At 34.8% G+C, this 13,439-nt stretch overlaps 1 pseudogene; it reads left to right on the top strand.

The window, feature by feature from the left end:
- The first annotated feature begins 1,706 nt into the window (after positions 1-1,706).
- Positions 1,707-2,866, top strand: LOC148939305 (protein adenylyltransferase Fic pseudogene; annotated as a pseudogene).
- The last annotated feature ends 10,573 nt before the right edge of the window (positions 2,867-13,439 follow it).

Genomic DNA, 13,439 nt, shown 5'->3' with positions numbered 1-13,439 from the left:
GCCCCCCTCTCATTCCCTTTTTAGCTCGCCTACCTCCACATATATCTAAGTAGATATACCAGCAGTATCTAAGGAGCAGCTAAGGGTGCTAAGTGGAAACTTTAAAGACATGTTGGGAGGCATTTTGAAAAAGGAGCAAAGGCAACCGCTCTTTGCTCTTTTAGATTCTCTCCTTACCACTGATAGAGGTTTTAAAAAGCCATTTTATTCAAAATTGTCACAATGTCTAATGGTTAAGTCACTGGGGATGCCATGCCTCCGCAGCACCCGGGGCAGTGAATATAATTTATACAATTTGTCCATGTTTCACATGCAGGATTTATCATTCAGCAATAGGGTAATGTTTGATCCTGGATGTGTTCGAAAGGTTAAGGGTGTTGAAGCAAGGCTTAAAGAAATGTCAAGGCGTATATTGAGCTAAATCAAAAGAAACTACACGTATCCGAGTTATCATGAAGGTATATCTGTAATATCTTACAAACAGCTAAGGAAATTAACTTGTGACTTTCAGGGCCACTGCTACTGCTGCTGCTATTCCAGCTGCAAATTAGCCTAGTTGTGCCTGCAACTGTGACTGCTTCTAACTGTGACAAATTGCAGCTGTGAATGTGACTTTTTGCAACCGCTGCTACATCTATTTGTGAATACTTTCATAAAAAAATTGAAATTAATTTTTTTTTTTTTTGTTGAAATGGGAAATATTGAAAAGCTCTGGTTACTTTGTGTTCGGCTACTGTAAGTTGTTGCCATGAAATCCGAGCTAGAAATATGTAATTTTCTTTGATAAATTCTGAATCTTGGATAATGCTATAGACCTTAAGAGACCCATTAAAAAACAAGCTCAACTATAAATGATGTCACAGTTCTTATATGCAAAAGGCAGGGTTATATAGGAATCCAGTTTGTGCTTTTCTTGTCAGATTGATTTCAAAATCTTAGAAATTTCTAACTTAAATATGGTTTTAAAATCTTGAGGACACTTAAAGGTGGTGATGCAAACATACCAAAGCTAAAATTCTTGACTATGAAACCTAAAATGTTTCAGAGTCGAGTAACTATTAAAACGATTCAGAGTCGGTAACTATTATTTTAGTTAGTCTTAATGAAAATAGTTTGCTGCAAATAGAAATATATTAGACTTAAAAAGAATAGCCTAAAATTCACTAAACCGGTGCCTGATTGAAATGAAAACTGCATTATTAGAATTACTGTAGTTGAAACTTTCATTGGAGAAATTATAGTCTCCTGTCTTGACCAACAAAGAGAATCACTTTTTTGCTTGGGAAGCTGTAGTATGTCCCCTTTTTTTTATTCTACTTTTTTTTCTGTCGTCACCAATGCGGTGCTGAAGCATCCTTGAGAAGTATTTAAAGGCTCATTTGAAAAATAAAACATACCTGTATCATTTCTGTAAGCAACAAAAAAACACATATTTAAACAAAATACAATTTTTGAAAAAGAGCTTCATCTTCATATACAAAAATGATTTCACACACAAATGACGCCATATAGAGTAACTTACAACTGTAAATGACATAATTCTGAAACTTACAAGAATAAAACAATGTTCAGTATTGCTTTTGCATTATCACGATGTCATGACGTCATGATAAGTCATCACAATTACTTGTCATGCCGTCATATAACAATATAAAAGGATGCATCAGCTCAATTTACCTCATTTACAGGTAAGCATGGGATCAAGAATGATCAACATTGAATACGAAAATGAAGCTATTCCCAACTCTGCAACTGAGGAGGCTATTCTTTCAATGAACTACGCCGTTAAAAGGACTAAATCAGGTAATCCGGAAAAAGCATTGTTCTCGTTCCAGCGTGCTTTAGATTTAGCACCTGGCCTTCCAGACATTTTGAACTCTTATGGTGAATATCTGGAGAGAACAAGACATAGTTTAATGAAAGCAGATTTTTATTACCAAAGAGCCCTAAGTATATCTCCTTGCCATTCCAGAGCTTTAGAGAACCACGAGAGAACACTGCCTTTAGTAGACAAACTTGATGAGTGTTTGCTACAGAATATTGCAGGAAAGAAAGATGAAATTGTGAAGTTTCCCGATGAAGCAGTTTTTAAAGAAGTTTCAAATGATATTAAGACTCGCTATGTTTACCATACAGCCGGGATTAAAGGTAATACTATGACTTTAGCAGAGACACGTTTGGTACTTGAAAATCGAAACCCTATGCCCGATAAAAGCTTAATTGAATACAATGAGATTCTTGGAATTGATAACGCTTTAAAATATCTCTGTAGTACTCTGCTTAAAAAACTGGGCCATATATCAGAGGAGGACATATTACAATTACATAGTTATGTGCTGGGTCTGGTACCCTCCAGTGAAAGTGGGGTTTACCGTCATACCCAGGTGTCTGTTAACGGTCATAAGCCTCCACCTCCACAAGAAGTAAAGTTTCTCATGACTGAATTTATCAACTGGCTCAACTCAACTGACGCGAGAAGCTTGCATCCGATTAAAGACGCTGCACTTGCTCATTTTAAGCTGGTATCAATTCACCCATTTACTGATGGCAATGGAAGAACTTCAAGACTTCTAATGAATCTAATATTAATGCGAGCTAAATATCCTCTCGTAATTATCGATAAAGAAGAAAAGAGTCCGTATTTCCAAGCTCTAGAAATTGCTCAGCAGGGTGATGTGCGTCCTTTCATTAGGTTTGTTGCTCACTCTGTAGAAGAAACGCTAAATGTTTTTCTTCTGGCCATGTCACACCCAGTATTTCACAAACAACAGATTTAGAATTCATACAAGAAACAAAAAAGCAGTAACTTTTCAATATAAATCAACTAAATAAAAAGATTGAGCTGGTTAAAATATACTACAACTGCTAACTCTCTGCAGCACCAAACCGCATAAGGTCTGCTCAACTGTACACGCTCCTCCTCCATCTCAATATGTTCAAGGCTTCCTTACCACTTCCAAAGATCTAGATGTCACAGTTTCTGTTTTCACAGTTTTTAGCACACTATTTTGCTCGGTACCATCTGACATTTTAGATGAAACAACTGGCAATGGAAGAAGCAAGGGTTCTCTCAGAAGGGAGGTGACCAACACTGCATGGAACTTCAATTTGATTTGCCAATTTTAACGTTGGGGGGAGGGGGGTCTAGCATAAAATACTTATTTAAGGGAGTTTTTCCGTTTTACATAAACATTGCCAAATCCCAAAGATGATTTTTTTTTTTTTAATCCTTTATTTGAGTGAATATTTGGCTTAGATCATAAGCTAAGCATGGCATGACATGGAGCTGTGGAACTGTTTAAAAAAAATATATACATAACTTAGTACATATACAGTCGTTCATTTAAATACAGTAGAATATAGATACCAATAGACAAGTTTTATCAAAGGCAGCGCAATAGTGCTTACGAAGTAAATAAAGATGTTGGTACAATTTATTATTTATTTATTTTTTGTTTAAAAGAACATTTTGGAAGTGTATTTGTTATTGGTTTATAATATAAAACACACTCGAAAAATGAAGTTTGGTGAATGATAATTAAATAAAACAAAATTATGATTAAAATGTGATAGTTTAGAAACAAATTTGGGCAATATATTTGAACCTTAGGGGGGTGGGGGTAAAGCACAGCATATATTAAATACATAACCTAAACAAATCTATTTTAGCCTAACCAAACCTATTTAAGCTAATGAAAAAAAAATGATAAAAATATAATACTTTTTAGCAAAGTTGTGAAAACTGCAACTTGGAAATATGCTCCCAGAAAGTAGAAATGTCCTCAAGAATCGCATTAAATTGAAATTGGTCTTCTGCCTTTACTGCCGCCCGCCACATGTACTCTACTAAAGATCAATGTAAATGATGGCGGGACGTACCTCGGTGCCGTTTGTTCCTCCACTGTGCGGAACCCCACACTCTCTCTTCTTTTTGGGTTGAGGCGCCGGTTTCTGGGTTGACAAAATTGTTTTTGTGGTTCGCTTTCAAATGAGTGAAACCTGCTTTTTCCAGCTCAGTTGTGTTGTAGCCCTTCCAACAATCTGAAATGATTCTTGAACATCCATGTTGAAACACTATATTCTATCACTAGTCAAAGCAAACTAACCGGTTTCCTCAAGAATCGCGTTAATAATGAACTAAAATGAACTAAGTCAAGAATCACGTTATAAATGAACTTTTATTTGTCTTTGAGACGGTCAGCCGACGCCTTAGCTCCCAATTTAGTAAATCACAAATGACCTTCCCAATTGTGCTAATAAAGTATTCTATTTTCATTATATTTTATTGTCACCAAACTTCCCTTCTCGAGTGTGTTTTATATAATACACAAGTACCGTGTATTTTGATATCCGCATGTTTATCAAAGCTCTAAATTGAATTATGTTGGTTCGCACTTTCTGTATTATTTTCACTTGTTAACTGCGACCTCTACTTTATTTCAATAAAAGTAACATTCCAAAAATTACAAAATGATTATAAACGTTAGGTTATCTATTTGAAAGTTTGTGCTCAGGGCAAATGCCCTCTCTGTCCCTGCTCTAAAACCGCCTCTGCGCTGATGTCACTTTTAATGCCACTTTTTTGTTCAGGTGCTCTTCTTTTTATATTTGCGGGATTCTTGATTCGAGGCTCAGCTACGGCAGATGACCCAGAAAAACAAGTACCTGAAGCACTAATGGAGCCGATTTCTGGCAATGAATGACCAACTCAATTTGTTTCTTGATAAATATTTACTATTATTTATGGGTCTCACGTTAACTTAAAGGTGTCTCAAAAGTCTTTGAAACCGATTAATATATCCTACTATTGGGAACTAGTAACTTATGCTAGTTTGGTAAAAAGAAAAAAGAAGCCTTCCGAGAAAGAGCCTAAAGCTACTTATAAAAACCTAGATAAATCTAGTTTATTCTTTAATTAATCTGTACTCTCTTTTTATTTTAATTAATCCTTCAGAGTTCAATGAAAAGAATTCTATTTTAATTCATTTTTCATTTTTCTTTCATTGGGAAGGAGGGTTGATAGCGAAAAAGAACTTAACTGAACTTTTTAAACTGTATTCCCAGAATTTTTTTTTAGAAATAATCTATAACTTTTAGCGCTGAATACATTTTTTTTTTTTTTGTTTGTCCCAGTAAAAATATGTTAGGTAGCGTTCCGAGAAAGAGCCTAAAGCTACATATGAATACCTAGATTAATCCAGTTTATGCTTTAATTAATCAGTACTCTTTTTATTTAATTATTCTTTCAGAGTCCAATGGGAATGAGTCTATTTTTAATCACTTTTTTCTTTTTTCTGTAATAGGGAAGGAGGGTGGATAGCGAAAAAGAAACTGAACTTTTTAAAATCAATGGATTCACAGGGAAAAGATTAATTAGAAATAACGCATATTTTTTTGCGCGAAACACATTTTTTAAATCTATGGGACCAATTATATTCAAAATCTACATATTTAATATTTTTAAATGAATACAGTTGAGAATATAAAAAAAATCGGACATTTTTCTATTAGACAACTAATGCATTAAAAATCCAAATCAGTAATAAATCTTCTAATTTTTAATCCATCCTTACAGGGACGTATCCAGCTTTTTTTTTTGGGGGGGGGGGGAGGGGGGGCTACACAAAAAAAAACGCATAAAAAATTTGTTTATATCCATTTTGTTAAGTTTTTCAAGTCAGACAAACAATACGGGGGGGGGGGGGTCAAACCCCCTACAACCCCTGGATACAGCCTTGCTTCCCTATCTACTTACAGATTTGGTTAAATTGGCTCCTAAAAGGTTTAAGTATCAATATACAAAAAACACATTATAATTAGACTATACAGGAGAAAGTATTCTAGGCTTTAGAATCGTAATACCTTTAAAAATTACATTGCTTATTTTGATCAATTTAAGTCTAATATATTGCTATTTTGGTCAATTTTATTGGCTATTTTTGTCATGTCATGCTTAGCTTATGATCTAAGCCAAATATTCACTCAAATAAAGGATTTTTTTTGAAAAAATCATCTTTTGGATTTGGCAATGTTTATGTAAAACGGAAAAACTCCCTTAAATAAGTATTTTATGCTAGACCCCCCTCCCCCCAATGTTAAAATTTGCAAATCAAAATGAAGTTTCATGCAGTGTTGGTCACCTCCCTTCTGAGAGAACCCTTGCTTCTTCCATTGCCAGTTGCTTCTTCCAAAATGTCAGATGGTACCGAGCAAAATATGGGTCGTACATGCCTGATTTCAAGAACATGTCTTTTTTTTTAGAAATGTTTTTTATATGATTATTTTTTATGTATAAATCAATCTAATTGTTAGCGTTATAATTTCATAGAACTGATATTTCTTAGCAGCTCTTTTCAAGGAATTTAAAAGTTCATTTAACCTTTTTTGCTGAATCTTGTGCTCCCTTGTGCTAACAGAATTGCAGTAACTTATTGGGCACATTCCAGGATACAATCATCATTCATACTATCAGTGATTTTTTTCCACCATTGAGTAATAAATGATTATTTTTTTTTAAGAATTAACCTTTCAGTAAGATATACAATTATTAATTTCATCTGTGATCTAGAATTTGCTCTACCAATAATAACTTTTAGCACCTGAAGTCAGGCTCATTTCTAAAAATATCAGTATTTGCTATTGTGAAATAGTGGCCAAAACCTGACAAATACCTATTTTTGTATAGCTATCAGCCTGCTGTATTGACTTGACACCTACATTATTCTCCTTTTTGAGAATAAAGGGATTTTTTTTCTGTTTTGCGTGGGAGACATAACGGGCCACCAATGGAAAATATATGAAATGGTAAGCAGACCTCCGTGAGAAAGGCCTCCTGTGATGGGAGGACGGCTTTTACTGCGGGAAAGGGAATTTCTTTTTTTATAGATTGTTCTATTTGTAGTAGCCTATATAGTGGTTTGAAGTGTGTCCGCCCGGCTGCTATTTAATATTTTCAAAAAAAAGTTTAGGTGACGTCTAAGGTTTAAAGTAATTTTTTTTTCTTAAAGATTTCGTCACTGAGAGGAGTGGTGTTGGGTTTAAAGAAAATTAATTGGTACCTTTCCATTAGGTGGGCCTTTTGGGTTAACCGCTGTTGAGTAGGCAATGATAAAACCTGTTTTTGACGTGTTAACTGCTATAAAGTAGGCAATGATGGCATGGTTTTCATTGCGTATACGATATTAAACTGTTGTTTTTGGGGGTTTAGGGGAGGAAAAAGGAACCTAGGTTAGGTTACGTTACGTATTTAATATATGCTCTGATTTACCCCCCTCCCTCTCCCCTCCCTAATGTGAAAATATAATGCCCAAATTTGTTTATAAGCTATTATGTATTCATCCTACTTTATTTCATTAGCATTAATCAAACTTGACTTTTTCGAAAGGCCCACCTAATGGGAAAGTACCAGTTAATTTAATAAAAGCAAAACAAGACACTAACCAATTTCCTAAATGTATTTTCTCTGTTTATTCAAGCACGATATGTTTTTCAAATATTCATATTTAAACTACAAGCCTATTAATTTTATTTTATTAGCATTAATCAAATTTGAGTTTTTAGAAAGGCCCACCTAATGGGAAAGTACTAATAAATTTAATAATTTTATAAAAGCAAAATTATTAAATTTAATAATTTTGCTTTTATTTTATTAATTTAATATAAGCAAAAGAAGACGACCTACCAATTTCCTAAATATATTTTCTCTGTTTATTCAAATACGATATGTTTTTCAAATATTCCCTGGAACCAAGCAGCTGTAAATTGCGTAGCATTTAAACTACAAGCTTTAGCTCATAGCATATTTTTCTAAAAATTTAAACTTGTATTGGGTATTAAATTGGTTTTGCTTGGGATTTTTTTTTCTCTACAGAAATTTGCCATGGTGTTAGCTACTCTTATGTTATATTCTACTTTTATGTGTAAAATTTTAGATCTATTAAACTGTCAATTGGTTGTAAAGGGAGTATTGTACTGATTTTGTAATTCATTGTGAGGGGAAGTAACATAAACTTAACCCTATTGGGACATTCACTGCTATTCATGTTTAGAATAAAATATGGAGTTCAAATTGGATTTTTTAGAGTTTTGCTATCAGCATTGTTTTGATACTGTGAGTTTACTAACATCAAGTTGTGTTTTCTAGATATGACCTTGAGTCATTTTGCTACCATCAAATATCTAATCTCAATGGTAATTTAGGGCTAAACGAGTTTCAGGTTTATTTCTATGAGGTTTCACTTTTCTTTCTCTTTTTTTGTCTTGAACCTGAACAAGTTCATTCTAAAATGTACTTTAAAAAATTCTTTGTACTTTAGAACATGAGTAAATAACCAAATATTCACATACTTTTTCTAGCTCATTGGTTTTTAAGTAATCTCTAATTTTTTTTTTTTTTTTTTTTTTTTTTTTTTTTTTTTTTTTAAGACTCGGTCAAATTGTCCTCAAAATAGTTCTTGTGTATGTATATGAAACAAAGCTTTTAATTTCATCTTTAAAATGAAGCTTGTGATATAGCAAGTAGCAATTTTTTTTATAATTGGTTTTGAAGTTATTTTTTGAAGTTATTAGGCTTGAAGTTGTTTTTTGAAGAGCCTTTTCTGTGTAATTATTGATTGCTGAGGAAAGGAGCCATTAAATATGGAAGTATTAAGGGGGCAGTTATACTTCTCATTTTAATGCAATTTTATATGTACAATTATATATATATATATATATATATACATATATATATGTATATATATATATATATATATATATATATATATATATATATATATATATATATATATATATATATATATATATATATATATATATATATATATATATATATATATATATATATATATATATATATATATATAATTAAACTAGACAAAAAAAGACTGCTCGCTCCGCTCAGCGGTCCAGAAGCCTTTGACTCTTAATTAATTAATTGCGTTGATAACCATGCAAACATTGAGATCAACGCAAAATGGCAGTCTTTTTCATATTTTGGTAAAAATTTTCCACATCAGACTCCTGTGCCAAATTTGGATACTCGAGAAGTAATGGGACAATGCTCAAGTTTGAGTTGTCGGGAGACTTTGGGTCCAGTGTGTCTAAATGTTCGACTTCCAGTAGGCTTTTCTCAGTTGCAACAGTATATATTTAAACAAAACAACCTTCATCCTAATAAATGATCATCCTTATTACTGTGAAGTAGTTTCTAAGAAATACTACTCAACTTATTATTATTGAGCCTAGTAACCTAAGCTCACAGTAAAGTCTTAGCTTAAGCAAAAATTTCAATGTATTCATTTGGGTAAATATAGGAATACTTTGATATTGAATTTTGAAAGTTTTTCAGTCCTCTTGAAAGGAGTTTATCTGTAATACAATGTATTCTTTTTTTTTGCTGTTTTGTAAACATGACTTTTTTTCTAGGATTTAACCAACATGCTTCAATACAAACCACACATTGTCTTTGATCATCAATAATACCACTCATCGTTTATCATCTTATCTTCAAAATTAAAAAAAAATCACAAATACAAGTACCAAAGAAAAATTTCACCTGTCATTAGACAAATATGTTTTCGTAACTACATTATCACTGATTTAACCCTTATTGCCCGAATCGAACGTAAGATCCGTAATGCGTATGCTGGTGCAGTTGGATCACAGCTGAATCTTGGTAAACCCATCTTGCCAAAGCATATAATGCTGTTCCTCTCCCTCATGTTCTGTACCTGGCTCCTTTCTGGGACATTTTTAACCAGTCAGATAAAATAAAAATCAGGAGGGCTTATTTCAAATATTTGAAGTTCCTTATCCGGGTTCCTCCTTGGACTAGGAATGGTGCACTGCGGGAGAGATACAGCTTGCCATATCCTCTTGATGCTGCAGATAAAAATTTTTCCAAGCTTACAGAATATCCATCGAACTACCCTTGGAAGGATTTTTTGTTTTAATGCTAGTTTCCTTTTTTGCTGGGTTATTATCATTTTTATATTGTATTTATTTGTATGATTCATTTAAAGAGTTTTACTACTCTTGGAGCGGTTTACTTTTCCGAAATGTTTGGTTTATTAGAGTTTTATTTTTCACTTATTTGCTCCTGTTCTTGTATGTGCTTCTTTTCTTTTTTCATTTTCTTTCTTCTTGTTATACTCCATCGTCATTGCTTTATATTTTTGATAGGTTACAAAATTAATTGATTAATTATCCCAGTTTTAAGAATGGAAAATTTTTCTAGTTGGAAAACTCTGTCCATCGAGATATTTAACGAAGTAATTAGCTGCGTTTAATAGGAGACAGATACGGCTGATTGGTCTAATGGTTGAGCAGATCCCGATTATTGGATACGAGAGGCCTTTCATGGTTGCAGCGGTAACTGCAACCATGAACCCCCTCCCCTCCTCCTGTTCGCAAAATCTCAGCTTCGCCAAATATTGTTTAATGTTCTCACTCTTTATAATAGAAACTTTTATTAACTCACTGTTTTATAATAGCCGATGGGAAATATATTTGCTGAATAAGGTCCAATAACTATGCTTTTGGTGATGACATAACTCTCAATAGTCTTAGGGAGAAGCTCTGTAAGTTAGACACTTTGGTCCTACAAGAACAAATAGATTGAATTTGATCATCAGCCGCCGTAGTTCAGTTACTAGTAGTCGAAGACCCAGCCTCTGAAAACTGACACAGGTGTGGTCAGCGAGATGACCGCGAAACGGAGGTTGGACCCAATGTAACTGACCATGCTGATTACGGAAACGACCGCTATATTGTTGAGAAATGTTGGCGTGTTGTTGTAAGATCAAAGTTTTAGGTTTCTTCAGCTTTTAGCGGCGAATAAAATGTGTAAGTGTCAAAGTAAAGCCAGAAATGCATTGATTCTAGAAACCTAATACAGGAAACGTTTCGAATTCACCTCGCAGCAGAGAAGAGGAGAAACTGAACAGCTAAGAAACTTTTAACTCAAAATGAAACAACTAAAAGAACAAATGGCTGTTACATATAAGAACAAATTGTCCAAATTTCAAAACTCGTCTTCCGAGGACTCATCTGCTGATTCGTTACATTTTCCTGCACACTGACACAACAAATCACAGCCTCTGTTCTTGTCAACACACGGGCAGGCTCTAGAGCAAGTTTGACAAAGGCAGTATTCAGGACTGGTACCTTGTGGGAAAGGATCTCCCCCCATTGGAACTGGACAAATTTTGCCTTTCGAAAAAGTCCAGCCAAATCAAGTAGGGTCAACTGGTGAAGGCCTTGGCAAGTTTGCTTCCGAAAGGAATTTGACCTGTAGCAAAGAACGCATAGCGTGAAAAGAAAAAGCGTCATCTGTCGGAGGCAAGTATTTCAGTTCCCGTTTTCTCGGGTACAGGTGAATGCGCAAATCGTTCAAAGACCTGAAGTCACCAGGGTCTTTGCCGTACATTGCTACGACTACCTTTCAGCAGGCAGATGTAAATTCTTCCAAGACAGCATGGGCATTGTCGCACCTTAGCCTCACAATCACGTTCCGTATATCCTCATAGAGGTTCCATCTTTCAACTGCTTTCATAGCTGACTTTTTGCCCTTGCCATAAAAATAGCTGACGGTATCACACCCAGTCACACAGTGGACCACTGGCAGGCAACTGAGCAAACTGTTCGGCAGGACTTCACAAAGCTGGTGGGCACAGAATACTTCTGAAAATTCACATATATGGCATAATCAACCAGCTCCTTCTTTTCATATAGCTGACAGCAGTGATACAGAAGTCCAACAACTATGTCAGTGTCATTTGCTAGCACAGCAATCTCCTTGAAGTTTCTCCCTAGAGCATCAAGGACATGTAAAATTATCCTTGTGTCTGCGTATTCATTGTCTGAGCTGAGACGCTCTTTGTAATCTTCTGCACTCACATTTGCTGGCAATTTCGCAACTTTCATCCAATCTGAAAAGCCTCCCGAGAGATAGAGTGTCACACCTTGCTTGGCGAGATCCACAGATCCTTCACAAATCTCAAAGAGAACCTCAAGGAGCTGACTTTTTGTCTTCAAACTTGCCAAGATGGAGGTCCAGTTGAACAGCTTTGTATTCCTTCCCAGCAATATTTGTGCTCTAGCGTTCGCACCTCTGTGCTTGTGGCAACCACTGCTGTCTTTCAAGCTGACATGATTTCCAGCGGCATCTCGATACCCAAATAAACCATCATATCTGTCATCTACAACGTGAATTTCTCGCACATCCAAAAAAGTATACATCCACTGTTTCAACGTTCTTCGGGAGTACGTTTCCACTGTTTTGAAATCACTAGGGGGATGGCCTTTACTGTTTCAAATCACGAGGGGGATGGCTATTTATATAATAGGTAAGAATTACTATTTTATTTACCAACCCGGTACTCACCGGTCCTAGGTTTTATTTTATAAAGAAGGGAGTGGGGGGTTGATAAAATTTGTGAAAATAAGGATTTTTTTTCTTCTAATAAATGGTGGAATAGGGGGGATGTTTTCCGGGGCAAATCCAGGATTTTTTAGGGGGGGGCGCAAAAGAGCTTGATACGATAGACTTATGTTAGGTTTCACTTTCATAACACACAGATATTTAAAAGTCATCAAAGGTCAGGGCCCTCTAGAGGGAGGAGTGGAAGTAGGTACTTCAGAATACCTTCCCATAACACATTTGAGCCTGTAGACCCATCCCTCAAAGTTTCATTTTCCTAACCTAACTCCTATCCAAGATAGCCAAAAGTAGCTAAAGTGGAATTTTACCGAAAAGACAGATGGATCTACCGGCAAAGGTATCTCCTGGGATGGTATTTTGAAGTACCTACCTCCACTATTTCTCCCACTAAAGGTCCTGAAATTTGCCAACTTGACAGGCAGAACCTATTGAAATTTGACAAAACAACTCTTTACCTTTATTTTCAGTTACTGGTTTCTTATTCTCTGGCTTTAGTTCTGAAAACATAACTCCTGTTATTTGAGACGAATTTTGAGCCATATTAATGTTTTTTTTTTTAATATATGAAATGTATTTGCATATATTTAAAACCTTAATGCTTGGGATTGTGAAGCTGAAAATTTTGTTGTTTTAATTCATTAAAGCAGAAGATATTTTTTGTAAGGTTTCACTCAAAATCAAAGGCCAGGACCCTCTAGAGGGAGGAGTGGAGTTGGGTACTTCAGAATACCTTCCCAGGACATATTTTAGCCTGTAGACCCATCCCTGAAAGTTTCATTTTCCTAACTTATCTACGATCCAAGATAGCCAAAAATAGCTTAAGTAGAATTTTATAAATGCTGGAGCTATGCCCCTGATGGAAACAAGGTTAAAAAAAAAAAAAAAAATGATCAATTATTCCCCCTTTGTTAGCCTACTGTTTCTAAATGTAAGAAATAGTGCTATTAGAACTAGGCTAAATTCTGAAGCATGTCAATACAACTGAAATTTTTAGATT

The sequence above is a fragment of the Artemia sp. Qi Xiang Cuo genome, chromosome 21, assembly GCF_049724085.1.
Source record: "Artemia sp. Qi Xiang Cuo chromosome 21, ASM4972408v1, whole genome shotgun sequence".
NCBI lineage: Eukaryota > Metazoa > Arthropoda > Branchiopoda > Anostraca > Artemiidae > Artemia > Artemia sp. Qi Xiang Cuo.
The sequence above is the reverse complement of the archived record's forward strand: the minus strand, read 5'-3'. Positions and strand labels throughout refer to the sequence as shown.